General features: G+C 42.0%; 1 long non-coding RNA gene across 1 annotated transcript; it reads left to right on the top strand.

The window, feature by feature from the left end:
- The first annotated feature begins 256 nt into the window (after positions 1-256).
- Positions 257-11,315, top strand: LOC121641715. Its single transcript, XR_006010770.1, has 3 exons — positions 257-384; positions 991-992; positions 11,303-11,315. It is a non-coding gene; the product is annotated as an uncharacterized LOC121641715 (long non-coding RNA).
- Positions 11,316-15,730: the final 4,415 nt, after the last annotated feature.

Below are 15,730 nucleotides of genomic sequence, written 5' to 3' on the forward strand. Positions count from 1 at the left end.
CGATGGACCCACAAGGGACCCAAACAACTGATGAAGGAAGAAATGCTGTCAATCGTTCCATCTGAACTATGGGCAAAAAGTGACACAGATGTCGGACTGATGAAAAAATGCACAACCAGTCTCAATCAAACTGAAAGAAAACACCACCCTCCCATTTGCCCCACAATACCCGCTCTCAGATCACGGGCTAGAGGGAACCAGCAGAACCCTACAGAAACTGGAGGAACTAGGAGTGGTGGAAGTAGAAATGTATCCAGTAACGAACACCCCAATCTGGCCGATTGAGAAACCAGGAAGGAAGGAAGTCAGACTGACAAACGACCTGAGGAGACTGAACGAAATTGTTGAAGATATAGACACAGACATTCCAAACCCCTACATCCTGTTATGTAACTTGACACCAAATCACAAGATCTTCACGGTAATTGACTTATGCTCGGCATTTCACAGTGTAAGGCTTTCCCCCGACAGCCAACACCTGTTTGGATTTAAATACGGGCACAAACACTTCAAATATCTCAGGCTACCTCAGGGTCTTAAAATAGCACCAGCCAATTTTAACGATCTTTTAAGAAAAGACTTGAAACAGATCAAAGAAAAAACCAACAGCACAATCTTAATCTACTGCGATGACATTTTGATTGCTGCACAGGACAGAGAAACATGCCACAAAGACTCAATCACACTTTTGACCCACCTAGCCGGAAGAGGACACAGAGCATCACTGCGAAACTGCAATACTGCCAAGAAAAGATTGAATACCTAGGCAGGCTGATTTTACAGGGAGAAAAGGCCACACTCCCTTCACAGATTGAAGCAATTGCAAAAATGCCAAAGCCGAGCACAGTTAAAGAAATGATGACGGTTCTAGGAATGGCAGCATACAATTTAGACTGGATCAATAGGGGCACAGTCATTGTTAAACCATGGAGAGACCTCATAAAAGAAGGTGCGTAATCTGAAACACCCGTATGTCACTGGGTGTTTTAGACGTTGAGTTCTATGGGGTTAAGTTAAGTTGGAGTGTTGTGTTAGAGCTGGGCTAGGTTAACGTTTTATGTTGTGACAACAATCACCTTAGTTATGGATCTGCTTCTTTTATTTGGTTTTTAGCTCACCATCAAGTGGCGGTTGGGTTTCATTACACTCGGTGTGTGTTTGATATAGGGTTTAGTTTGTTCTTTTTGCAGGTCCGCTAACCCCAGCTCATCTCTTATTTTACAGGTGGCCATTCACTATCAGGGGAAATGTAAATGAGAAGGGTTTTTATCTTAACTTACCACCTATCTATACCCCTGAGTCGGGTCGTACAGCAATACAGACAACACCAACAATAGCAATAGCAGATTATAACATGCCATTTTGGGCTATGCGTCTCATGTCGGAACAATCAGGCATGCAGAGTCCTAGTACAAAATAGGATAGGCAGGAGTACACAATACATAACCTATTACGCAATAGCTCTGTCACCAGTAGAAATCGGACTCCCAACAGGTTGTATACAACTGCCACCAGTACATCTGATTTATGGAAAAAGCCTAGGTTATTACCAGGGGGTACAGGGTAGATTAACTAAAGATCCGATTTAGAAGCTAAAAAGTTATACTGGGCACATGAGAAACTTTTCATGGATAGCTCATGCCACAGAACATGAAATAGTTTGGCATCAGGATATGCTGTGGTCCGACACGACCCTCAAACAAATAAATTCGAAGTGCTGGAAGCGCAAAAAGCTCAACAACCGTGTTCCGCGCAAAAAGCCGAACCTAAAGCGTTAATCCGAGCATGCGAACTGGCCGAGGGTAAACACGTAACGATTTACACGGACTCCGCGTATTGCCACTCCATTGTACAGTTGTTCACAGAAATGTGGAAGAACCGCGGCTTCCGAAGATCCAACGGAACATCTGTACAACACGCGGAAGAAATTAATTTAAACTAATGAAACCAAAAACTATTGCAATAAGTGAAATGCGCCGTGCACGTAAAATGGGATCGGCAAACAAGCAGCTGCCGGGAGCCTGCAGGCCGTGACTGAGACAGTGACTTTTGACCTGGAAGACAAACTTACCATAAAAGACATTGTGTTGGTGCGACAGAATGCACCTGACACACAAAAAGACTGGTGGAGGCCAGAGGGGAGCACAGATGGACAATGTACAGGTATGACGGACTCATGACGGACTACTGTGCTCCCAGACGACCTTAAGACTTGGGTGATAAGGGAAGGTCATTCAGTGAGTCATGACTCCAAATCTCAGGTAAGAGCAAGGATCCACAACTAGGGTTTTTGGGGATACAACCTGTATGTTTATGTTGAGAACTACATAGTACGGTAGGACAACTGATTAAGGTGTAGGATAGGCTGGTGTTGCATGTCATTTCTGTGCAGGAAAACGATCCTAGAAGGGAGTGGGAGGAGGAACCAAAGGTCAAACCAGGTGATCTCGTGTACGTGAAGGTCTTGCACAGACGGTGGAACAGGCCGAGGCGAGAGGGGCCGTACAAAGTTACACGAGCAACCAGAACAGCAGTTCAGGTCCAAGGGAAACCTACGGGGTTTCATCTATCTCACTGCACGCCAGCATCGGCAACACGGGTGGAAGATGACAGCCAAAAGGGCTCCCCAGAGGCCCTGGTTCCCGTTCATAGGTCTCATGATGTACCAGGGAGGCCAGGCACAGTAGCCAGAGAGGGCCCGGCCTCCCGAACCAGATCCCGGACGGGACCTGGTCCAACCTAACCAATGCCTGCCACAGCTGTGTTGATCAAAATACCCCTGAAGGGGTACATGCCCATTGAAAGCAGAGTTTTCCTTTGCCCCACCTTCAGCTCCATGCGTGGAAGGCCAGTGTGGAGACTCCATGACACACGAGGTGTCAGAGGGTGGAGAGTTATAGACTGGAAACCGGTTGGAGAAAAAGAAAGAAGGGACTGAAATGATTAAGTACAGTCATGAAGTGATGAACAAATGAATAATGTCATGTATAACATCTGTTTGATTAATAGGCGGGGACCGTAGGATGTCGATGGATTCAATTCTTTACACGCTTATTTTTATTAATCAAAACACAATTTAAAGGTTAAGATACATCACATAATACATATAGGAGATGCGTCGTTAATTAAGGGAGGAGCAGAGAGGGTGGAAGTAAAAGACAGGGGTGGAAGAATCGGGGAAGGAAGTTCTGGATACAGAGTAAACTGCTTAGGAGGATGACCCCAGACCCCGGGTCATCGAGTAGATGGCTCTGTGAGGGTGCAAGTCCAATGTGTACCCAAGCAGAGGGTCATATGTCGTTTTTCCTTAAAGAATGTCACACTGAAGGTTTTTTCCGGCATATACTAAGCAGTAGAAAGTGTCCAGTAACCGAAATTGGGGTTTTACGTCAATGAGGGACAGACTCAGGGATCGTATGGCGCCGGACTGAGCTATTAGCCAGCCGAGGCCATAGGATCATCAGAGTGTGAATGAGTGTGAATGAGAGTCAGAATGATGGGTTAACAATGTTATCAGATATTTAGACATGTAATCGGTATAACCATATTAAGAAATCAAGAATATACTCATGTATGTTTTTATATTGAAAATTCTAACAGCTTGCATGCCATATCAGAGTTATAGTACAAGGGTAACCAGAAGAAGAAGAAGGGTAACTACTTGCAATGATGGTCATAAGGAAATGACCAGAGGGTGGAGAATGTAGTGAAAACAGTCAGTTGAGGACACGCTGTCCGCTGAACAACCTGTCTGGGAATTGGGGAAAACAAGTTGATAAGCTAAGATAAGAGCAATATAACCAAGAACAACATGACCTGCCAAGTACAGGGTGACCGGTCAAGATAAGGGCAATATAACTGTTTCTGGGAATTGTGAAAGGTGTGAAGATGACTGAGTGGAAAACAGATGTTCTCTGATTGGCTGAAAAAGATAGGGTGAGATGGTGCGAGGGAAAAGGGGTGTCGAACGAACTTAAAAAGTTCTGCTTGGCAGAACTCTGGTCAGTTCGTGTGGTCTGAATTCACCAGCAACCTTTGTGCAACTGCAATAAACCATTTAAAGAAAAGTATCGGAGTCCGATTCTCTTTGAAGCGCGAGTGAAGTAACTGTCGAAGTAGGAGCCGACCGGGGAAGAGGGAGAGAAGGAAGCAGAAAGAAGCTCCAGCCGGGAGGCGCGCCCCTTCTCGTGGACGGAGCACGGTCTCGGAGCCGGGGACTCGACCGGGCAAAAGCCACAACAAGATCCAGACCACAGTGAACATGGAGGATCCAGTAGCTAGTGACATCCTGGTGCAGCGGGTATGGTTGGAGGGGTCTTTTCTTACACTATGTTCACCTTGTATTTTTGTGTGTGTTTTTTATTGTAACTGCAGGGATTAAAACTATAAAGACATTAATTTGCTCTTGTTGCATCTTATTCAATAAAATCTAAAATCTGGAGCTTTGCTGCTGTTTCATGGCCTTCAGTCAGTTCTGCTTTTATTTGATGAGTTGTGTGAAGCAATGCAGAGACTCACATGTCAAACTGAAAAATGTGACATGATGTGTTTTTCCTAGAAAATGACACCTTCTGATACATTTGTTAAGTTGGGCCAAACATTTGTCCAAAATGGTAAAATCTGATGGAAACGGGAAGAAATAAACACGGGAAAGAGGAGTTTACCAAGAGAAATAGGATCTAGTCGCCTAAAAATGTAATAACATACTTTCCACTTTATCACCTCCAAATGTTCAACTGTTTAACACAAATTTCTAACCAGCCAATCACACGTCAGCATGTAGCCATGGAGACGTGGTGAAAACGACTTGCTGAAGTTCAACCTGAGCATCAGAATGAGAAAGAAAGAGGATTTAAGAGACTTTGAACGTGGCATCGTTGTTGGTCTGAGTATTTACTGGGATTTCCACCCACAACCATCTCCAGGGTTTCCAGAGATGGTCTGAAGAAGAGAAAACATCCAGAGCAGCAGTTGTCTGGACCAGGATGCAGCAGAAGACACACCGGGTGCCTCCTGCCAGCTAAGAACAGGAAACTGAGGCTACAATTCACACACACTCACCAACACTGGACAATAGAAGATGGAGAAACGTTGCTGGTCTGATGAGTCTCCATTTCAGCTCCACATTCAGATGCTCGGCTCAGAATCTGCTGGAAACATCATGAAAACATGGATCCATCCTGCCTTGGATCAACGCTTCAGGCTGCTGCTGGTGTGATGGTGGGGGGAGATTTTCTTGGTCCACTTTGGGCCCCTTAGTACCAACGTGGCCTGGTTTAACCAGCACAGCCTACCTGAGTATTGTTGCTGACCATGTCCATCCCTTTATGACCACAGTGGAGCATCTTCTGATGCTACTTCCAGCAGGATAATGCACCATGTCACAAAGCTCAGATCATCTCCACCTGCTTTCTAGAACATGACGATGAGTTCACTGGACTCCAACGGCCTCCACAGCCACCAGATCTCAGTCCAGTAGAGCAGCTTTGGGATGTGGTGGAACGGGAGATTCTCATCATGGATGCAGCCGACAAACCTGCAGCAACTGTGTGATGCTGTCATGTTAATATGGAAAGTGTAAATCACTTTGAATTGTCTTGTACATGAAATGTGCTATACAAATAAATTTGCCTTGCCTTATTTATTTTCCCATAAAATGTATGTGCGCACAGCATGGTGACATCACCGGTGATTGTGGGTGGCACTGTGGGTGTGTTATTTTTATTAATGGGTATGCTCACCTGTGTCTGGTTTGGGGCCTGAAGCATGGAGGCAGGGTGAGCTTGGGGAGAAATTTTCTATTAACCGTCATCGTTGTCATTGTATATACAATTAACATCATCTAAATGCACTGTTTTATATCCTTGCACATCTGGAACATCATCAAACAAAGTAAGTGGCTGTTTCATGAGATTGTGACATGGATGTAAAGCAATAAAGCATCGTGACATGTGAAGTGGTTTAACGTGACGCGTTTTGGATATAAATTTTCAATTATTAGCCTGCTGCGGCGTGTGGTTAAGGTTAAAGTTGGTGCGCCACAATAATTCCCTTGTCCGATATATCCTCTTACATGCTGGGTGTGGTGTTTTCCGGTTGTTGCCATGGTTCTTCTTCATTTTTTATTACATCACGTTTGGTCACGTGAAATGTCCGCCTCGGAGGACTAGATTCTAGATCGGTTGCAGGACAGCATTGTTATGTGTGTGTTGTTCTGGGATGAGATTATCGGAGCCACCACACACAGTACGATCAACAGTGTAAAATGCAGGTTTTTTATCTTCACGTGTGAGGTCTCAAACAGATAAAAAAAATCTCATAAGATAAAAAAAAATCCATATGTGTGCACCAGGCCTTAGAAGACAAGCAAAGTCTTGAAAACACTTTTATTGAAGCCTGACTTCATTATAATGCAGGTACAGTAAAGTCACACATTCAGATAGCTATCAGAAATGTGTTTTGTTAATAAAAGTGTTCAAGACTTTGCTTGTGTTCTAAGATGTACATGCAGAAAAATGTACACTATCGCCCCCCTGTGGTCACAGATTCTGATGAATCAGCGATTTTGGTGAAACACCTATCGTTGTAAAAGTGTTTTGGTAAACTTGTAAAACTGTTGCAGTCGATGTAAATGTGTATTGCAAAAAAGTGTTTCACTCGATTTAATATTGTTTTGCACTTCCTGGCCACCGTACAAATGGCTAAAATGCATTAAATACCAAATTCAGCTCACATTCTTGGTTAAAACAATTATTTATATTTTATTAAAGATAAAGCAACTAAAAACTTATTAGAAACCGGATGTTTGTTCAGATAAAGAGGACGACACTTAGTTTCAGCATAGAAGGTTTTATTTTTTTGTATAATCAATGTGAATATTTGTTGTTTTTCTTTCCTTCTGCCACCACCAAAAGGCTGCTTTGCTTTGGATAATTAAAATTAAGGTACAGTAAAGTCACACATTCAGATAGCTATCAGAAATGTGTTTTTTAATAAAAATGTTTAAGACTTTGCTTGTCTTCTAAGATGTCCATGCAGAGAAATGTACACTATAGCCCCTCTGTTGTAACAGATTCGGATGAATCAGTGATTTTGGTGAAACACCTATCGTTGTAAAAGAGATTTGGTAAACTTGTAAAAGTGTTGCAGTCGATGTAATATTGTTTTGCACTTCCTGGCCACCGTACAAATGGCTGAAATGCATTAAATACCAAATTCAGCTTACATTCTTGGTTAAAACAATTATTTATATTTTATTAAAGATAAAGCAACTGAAAACTTATTAGAAACCGGATGTTTGTTCAGTGTGAAAACAGTTTCACATCCAAGTTATTTAAGACTTTTAGACAGCAAGCAAACTAAAATTACACTAATCCAACATAAACGATGGGAATGCCTAAAAAGAGCCTTTACGAGACAAATGTAAACTGAATTATTGCTTGTGTAACTGTGGTTATTGCTCGGGTATTTTTGGTTCCTACCCACCCTTGTTTCAGGAGGGAAGATAGAAAACGACGGAATTATTCTCTGAGAAAGTTTCAGAGAGAGCGCGAGTCATTAAGCTGTTCCAGTCATAGATAATATAATAAAGATCTTTATAATATTTATATATCTATGAAGAAGACTACTACTACTTTCGGTTAAGATCGAGGTGGAGCACGAGACAAGGTATTTCTGCAACATTGTGTGATGAGAAGTTGAAACTCCGACGTATCTGGATACTACTGTTGGTTTCTGTCCTCTGCTGACTCCAGCTCGCTGGGGAGAAACGACGGGGAGGAAGAAGGATCGGACAAAGACTCGTTTATCGAGGGGACCCTCGTGGGGAAGGAAGGTGAGAATTTACATACATTGTTGTGTTTAATTTAATCGGTAAACGGTCATATTACCGGGAATTGTGTGGTTGTGATGTTTGGTGCTTAGTGAGGTTAAAGTTGTTGGTGCAACGAAGTTGTGGCTCTGTGGGGTTAATCAGGCCCGTCGTCACGTCGCCTTAAGAATAAAGACGAATTTATACTCGCGTGTATGGCAAGCTAAAAGGGGTAAACCAGCCTATTGGTGCTTCTCTAATCAAACGCCGTTAAAAACACCGTTTTATGTGGCCCAAACAACGTAAAATACACGAGGCTGAAGTTAGCTTCCGATTCCACTGAATTTAGAGCATTTTAGACCACATTAGACAGCTCTTCATAAAAACTACAGCAGTTAGACTTCAAACGTGGACTGAAATATCCTAAACAACAGCTAGATAAATTAAAACATAGTTTATGAAACCTTTATTTTATTTGTGAAAATGGAAATAATTCTCGTTAAGATGAAAAAACTACAACACTTAGTCTTCAAATCTTTTCGTTGTAAGCCTTGTGTAGATCCCTTAAAATGCAGTATTTTGTGTTTCAGCTTTTCTGATCTTTTGTGGATGAACCTGAAATTGTTAAAATTGTGAGGAAAGGGTCAATAATGGATGGTATAATCCATATAATGGTATATAACAATGGTGGTGTATAACAAAAATACATTCTTATGCCTTCAAACAGGAAAATTAAATGTAATCATGTAAATCATGCAAATTGTATAAACTTTATTTGTGTGAAGTTCGTATTGGATATGCTGAGGAACAGAAACGCGTAATGAACCCAGTTTGTACTGGATCACCAGTCAGACGAGGCCCAGCTCGCCACGTCCTCACCCGGGATTTCTGTCCTGGATTTGATCGGGAAATCCTCAAATTCTGCGATTTTTGTGTAGAGTCATACTGAAAATGCATTTTTAACACAGACCAGTGGAAAATATTAGTATTTATTTTATGTAGTTTTTCTTTTTTATCATGACGCCTCTCCTGACCGACGTCACTGCTGTCAGTTGTTGATTCACCGTCCTCATTTATTTCTGTCTCCTCTTGTTATAAATCTGTTTACATAAAGCAGCTGATTTGTCTCTGTATGTACTGGCCCTGTTCAGTTTATTAATAACCCAATAATCAATATGCATCATCTTTGTGATTATCGTGTGTGTGTGTGTGTGTGTGTGTGTGTGTGTGTGTGTGTGTGTGTGTGTGTGTGTGTGTGTGTGGGGCAATCTTACCAGCAAAGTGAACCTGCAGCAGGTGGAAATAAAGAACCAGAACATGTCTCAGAGTTGGAGGTATCTTTGAAGAAATGTTTGTTCTGTTGAACTGTAGATACCAAGACAACGTCAGAGACCACTGCTACTGGTGGTCCTCCCCCTGAAAACCCGTGGGTCTGGTGGTCTGAATGTCCTTTGAATGAAGCGTGCGCCCTCTGCAGGGACATTAATAAAAGGCCAAGTCATGGTAACCAAAGAGGAACTCTGTCTTTCTCCGTCCATCTCTTTAGACCAGCTTTCTCTTTCTCTCTTTAGACGCCCTCGGCCTGTATGGACGGGGCTCAGCTGATCCCAGTTTTACTGTTAGCCAACCAGAGGCAGTGGAGGTCGGGGTTCCTGAACCTGGGTAGGGAGGTTAATAAGGTATTAATTATTTTTAATATATACCATGTTCTTTTTCATTTAATTTCATGTTCATTACATATATAGTTGTGTTTCTTTAGTTAAACTGGCACTGATAGATTTATTGATTATTCAAGACAAAGTAGTGATATGATAAGGGTTTTTTTTTTTTATATTTTATTTTTTATTGTTTTCGTACATACAAACAACACCAGTATATATCAGTAAACAAACAGAAACAATCAGAACAGACACAGACTGTTAAGAGAAACCATCAATAAATAACAGTGTGGACTAAGAATAGCTTGGCATTTGTAGATTTTTACATAGGGTGAAGTGAATTTTTATTTTGGTATTGTTATGAACTGTATCCCTTTGTTAAGATTAGATAGTAGGTTTACTTATATCAGCCTCAGAGGATAGCTACATTTCCCGTTCCATTACCTACACAAACAAAAAACACATACAGTATCAACACCTACATCAGTGTGATATGCAACACACAGCTTGGTTTATAGTCGTATCATTGTATGTATATTTCATTTTCATTATGAGGGTGTGCAAGTCTTCCATTTCTTCCAGTAGTCATTGAATTTATCTATGTTCAGGTTCAGGGAGAAGGTTATTCTTTCCATGTTATATATCTCGTTTACAATTCCAATCCACTGGGTTTTAGTTGGAAGATCTTTAGACAGCCAATGTCTTGTTATTGCCTTTTTGCTGGCGACCAACAATATGTTGATCAGGTATCTGTCACTAGATTTAGTACAGGATGAGGTGTCTCCAAGGTATACTGTGCGAAAGTCATGTTTGATCTTGTAACCCATTACTGAGTTGATGTCCTCTACCACTCCTAACCAGTATGGTTTAATAGCTGGGCAGTCCCAAAATATGTGAAAATGATTTGCTAGTGTTTCTCCACATTCTCTCCAGCATCGTCCCTCCCTCAGCCTGGCTGTCTGGAGTTGTTTTATTTTTGGTGTAATGAAAAATCTAATTACATTTTTCCACATAAATTCCCTCCATAGACCTGAGCTTGTGGTATTTAGTAAAGTTTTCAATATCTTCATCCAGCCTTCTTCTGAAATTGTTATTTTGGCTTCTTTCTCCCATTTAGATTTAACATAAGTTGTGGAGTTCTTGTTATAGGACTGTAGGCATCGGTAAAATCTAGCGACCAGTTTTCTGTTAATATTTGACTTGTATGCATCTATCAGTATGTTAACTAGACCTGAGTAACCGGTTCCTATTTTTATTGCACAATTAAAGTGGGCTCTGACCTGAAGATACCTGAAGAAATCCTGTTTTTCTAGATCATATTTGTCTTTCAGTGTTTGAAAACTATTCAGTTCTTCTACACTAGAAATCAGACAATATGTAGTTATACCTCTAAAGGTCCAAAACTTAAATCGTTCATCAATCTGTGATGGTTTAAAATCACTATCATATGGTATCCATCTGAGCAATTTGATTTGGTTTTCCAGTTTTACGACATTCTTCAAACCAGATGTTAAAGGATGTTTTTGTCAAGCTGTTTAAGTGCTCTTTTTGTTGTGAGTACATATTCTTATCTCCTATTAATGTCTGTAGGGGTATGTTTAACTGGGATATTTCTAAGTTCTTCCATTTGGCACTGTAATATGGGTCGCACCAATATATTAGGTATCTTAGTTGTGCTGCCTTGTAATAATTCTCCATATTTGGCAAGGAGAGCCCTCCTTCTTCTTTAGGTAGTTGTAAGGTTTTATATCTAACCCTGGGTTTTGGACCTTTCCAAATAAATCCTGAAAACATCCTCCTCCATTCTGTAAATTGTTGTATGGGTATTGCTGAGGGTATAGACTGAAAGAGAAAAAGAAGTCGTGGTAGGATATTCATCTTAATTATGTCTATACGATTATGTAGGTTAAATGGCAACAAAGTCCATCTACTTAAGTCCTCCTTTATTCCTTTGGTTATTGGCAGGTAATTTAGAGTGTAGATATTAGACAGATCTTTTGGAATTTTAACACCCAGGTATTTAATAGTGCTATTGTCCCATCTTAAGTTAGAAAGGTTTGTAATGTGGCATGAAGGTGTATAATTGTATGAAATGAGTTGTGTTTTATCAATGTTTAGTTTATAGCCAGAGTATTGACCAAATGTTGTCAGACGGGACAATAATTTATTTAGGCTGAAGTCAGGCTGGAAAAGAGTAATCAATATGTCATCCGCGTAAAGGCATATTTAGGCCCGAGCACCGAAGGCGGTGCGAAGGCCTATTGTAATTGCTCCGTTTCTTCCTTATTAGGCCCGAGCACCGAAGGCGGTGCGAAGGCCTGTTGTAATTGCTCCGTTTCTTCCTTATTTAGGCCCGAGCACCGAAGGCGGTGCGAAGGCCTATTGTAATTGCTCCGTTTCTTCCTTATTAGGCCCGAGCACCGAAGGCGGTGCGAAGGCCTATTGTAATGCAAGCGTTTATTATTATTATTATTAGGCCCGAGCACCGAAGGCGGTGCGAAGGCCTATTGTAATGCAAGCGTTTATTATTATTATTATTAGGCCCGAGCACCGAAGGCGGTGCGAAGGCCTGTTGTAATTGCTCCGTTTCTTCCTTATTAGGCCCGAGCACCGAAGGCGGTGCGAAGGCCTGTTGTAATTGCTCCGTTTCTTCCTTATTCTTCTTCTTCTTCTTCTTCTTCTTCTTCTTCTTCTTCTTCTTCTTCTTCTTAAACATTGGAGGCATTTTTGGGGACCTGAACATGCACGAAAACGCGCCTATTTTTGTGTACCCCCCCAAAGGAATGCGAAAAATTTGATATTTTGGGGTGCTTGGGACTGTTCGGGCAAAATTGAATGAGAGCGCCACCTATTTAATATGCCCCGCCACTGCACGTCATCAATCTTTATGAAAATCGCTACATATATTCTAAATCTTCGGGCGAACAAAAAATCCTCTTGGAGCAACAGCCTACAACCAACAGGAAGTCGGCCATTTTGGATCAAAGTCGCCATTTTGGCGTTTTACTGACATTTTCAAAATCTATCTCCTCCTAGAGATTTCATCGTACCGCTACCAAAATAGCTCAGGATGTCCAGAAGGCATGTGTCTTTAAAAGTTATTGAAAGTTTTCTAATAGGAGAAAGGGCATGGAGGGGGTGGGGCCTCAAAGTTTGGTGTCTCGCCGTGAAGAACGAAAGTGATATAACTTCCACATAAAACAATGTATCTGAACCAAAATGGCCATGTATGATGCCAGTCCCATCCTGAACACATTTACATGTCAATATTTGGGTTATGAATTGGCCACGCCCCCTGGTGACAGGAAGTCATTGTTTTTACTTGGAGACCCACTTATCTGACGTTTTGGACACAACCAGGTCCAAACTGGGTCAGACAGCAGAAAACAAGTTGGTGATGATATCTGGTGAAAACCATTGCTCTACGCTGCAGGGCGAGACCGTGGCGCCATGGCGAACTTCGATAAGACGCCATGACATCATAAATCGCTATAAATCCCTCAATTCTAATCCAATCCCCATCAGGCTTGCAGAGATTAATCAGCATCCCGCCCTGAACAGATCCATATGACCAATACCAGACTAGCCCTAAGCCCCGCCCACTTCCAACAGGAAGTGCTTTTTTTCATACGCAGGGATCCATCTTCTCAGGAATGAAACTTACAGACTTGAAAGTGCTTCACAACAGGTCAAACCCTTTCATGATACCACAATAAAAATCTCAAGATGCTTCGCCAAACGTAACCATGGCGAATAATGGTCCGACGCCATCAAAGAGGAAGTACTTGTAACTGACCCATTGTACTGCTTATCTCCACCAAACTTGGCAGAGAGGATCGCGGTCAGGCCGGGAACTCAGCCACATTGACATATGCTGGAAAAATTGTAATACGGCTCTATAGCGCCCCCTACAAATATTTATTTGATCATAACTGCCCACTACATTGACCAATATGGCTGAAATCCAGTATATTGATAGAACATGGAAGGATGTACAAAAAAGTCTCTTGGACCTATATGACAACTTCAACAGGAAGTCGGCCATTTTGAAAAGACTGTCATTTCCGGGGTCATTTTTGCATGTTTCTTTGCCTTGCATTTGAACGAACTCCTCCTACAGATTTTATCGTATTTACCTCAAACTCAGTCTGAACACTCCAGAGGCATGTGTGGTCAAAAGTTATTGAAAATTTTCTAATAGGAGGTGGCGTTCAGCGGCGGCGCCTCATCAAGTTTTGATGTTTCGCCATGAAGCACAGAATTCATTATTTCTGAAATACAACACTCATTTTGTACCAAACTGCACATGTTTCACTTCAGTTCCATGCCGACCACATCTACATGTCCAGATGTTGTCATCTGGACATTGCTTAACGCTGCATGGCGAGACGATGGCACCATGACAAGGTTGGATAAGACGCCATGACATCATTAATCATTATAACTCAATTAATTTTCATCCAGTCAGGATCACACTTACAGTCATTATTCAGTTTCTGCTCCTTAACAGATACATGTAACTACTTCTGGTCTTGGCCTAAGCCCCGCCCACTTGAAACAGGAAGTGCCTTTTTCCTGCAGCGGGGTCCCTCTCGTCAGGGATTAACCTCACACACTCAAAAGTGCTTGAGATCAGGTCAAACCCTTTCATGATATTAGAGAAAGAAAACCTCAAGTTCCTTCCTCAAGCAAAACATGGCAAATGGCGTCCACCGCCATGAAACAGGAAGTACTTGTAACTGACCCATAGTAATCCTGATCTCCACCAAACTCGGCAGGGAGGACAAAGGTTTTGCCTGGAACTGATTCAACTAGACATATGCTGGGAATATGGCTCTATAGCGCCCCCTATAAATATTTAATCTATCAGCTCCAACCACTGCTTTGACAGACGTTGATGAAATGTGGCATATTTATATAACATGCCAGGACAAACAAAAAAGCCTCTTCATGTCCTCATCTTGTCAATGCCATTGACCCGCTCCCTGTAAACAGGAAGTCCCACCATTTTCATCGATTTAAAGCCTGTAAAACCAATTCAGACTCATTAATATCATCCTTCATGAACTCATGGTTGAAAAGTTGACTGACTTCTTGCAGCATCATGATTAAAATGGCTTCCTGGCATGGTTGTATCATTCGCCATGAAATAGGAAGTGGCTCTAACCCTGCTGTCAGTTGACCAATTGAGCTGTTATTTTCCTGTTCTCATTAGAGTTCCAACGTAAACATGGTTCTACATGAAAATGATGATAGCACCACCCAGTGGCCACATGGAATTTTGCTCTTGATGAAATCATGCTCCAGTTTGTGGTATTTCAACACAGTTTGTAAGAAACAAGGTCATGAACACTTCAGATGTCATCACTGGAAAGGCTGAGGTGCAAGTTGATCCTCTCATGAGGAAAATCACCTCGTCATGGAGATAAACTCTGGAAGAATGGGCATATGGCTGTGGGGAAAAGCGGCCGTGCTTACTGAGGAAGGTTGCTGGCTGAGGGGGCGATGCATTAGGCCGAAGCGGCGCCACAGGTGCGAGGGCCTCCAACGCTGCTTGCAGCTTTAATTAGGCCCGAGCACCGAAGGCGGTGCGAAGGCCTATTGTAATTGCTCCGTTTCTTCCTTATTAGGCCCGAGCACCGAAGGCGGTGCGAAGGCCTATTGTAATTGCTCCGTTTCTTCCTTATTCTTCTTCTTCTTCTTCTTCTTCTTCTTAAACATTGGAGGCATTTTTGGGGACCTGAACATGCACGAAAACGCGCCTATTTTTGTGTACCCCCCCAAAGGAATGTGAAAAATTTGATATTTTGGGGTGCTTGGGACTGTTCGGGCAAAATTGAATGAGAGCGCCACCTATTTACGATGCCCCGCCACTGCACGTCATCAATCTTTATGAAAATTGCTACAAATATTCTAAATGTTCGGGCGAACAAAAAATCCTCTTGGAGCAACAGCCTAAAACCAACAGGAAGTCGGCCATTTTGGGTCAAAGTCGCCATTTTGGCGTTTTACTGACATTTTCAAAATCTATCTCCTCCTAGAGATTTTATCGTACCGCTACCAAAATAGCTCAGGATGTCCAGAAGGCATGTGTCTTTAAAAGTTATTGAAAGTTTTCTAATAGGAGAAAGGGCATGGAGGGGGTGGGGCCTCAAATTTTGATGTGTCGCCGTGAAGAACGAAAGTGATATAGCTTCCACATAAAACAATGTATCTGAACCAAAATGGCCATGTATGATGCCAGTCCCATCCTGAACACATC

Source organism: Melanotaenia boesemani, chromosome 6, assembly GCF_017639745.1.
Source record: "Melanotaenia boesemani isolate fMelBoe1 chromosome 6, fMelBoe1.pri, whole genome shotgun sequence".
NCBI lineage: Eukaryota > Metazoa > Chordata > Actinopteri > Atheriniformes > Melanotaeniidae > Melanotaenia > Melanotaenia boesemani.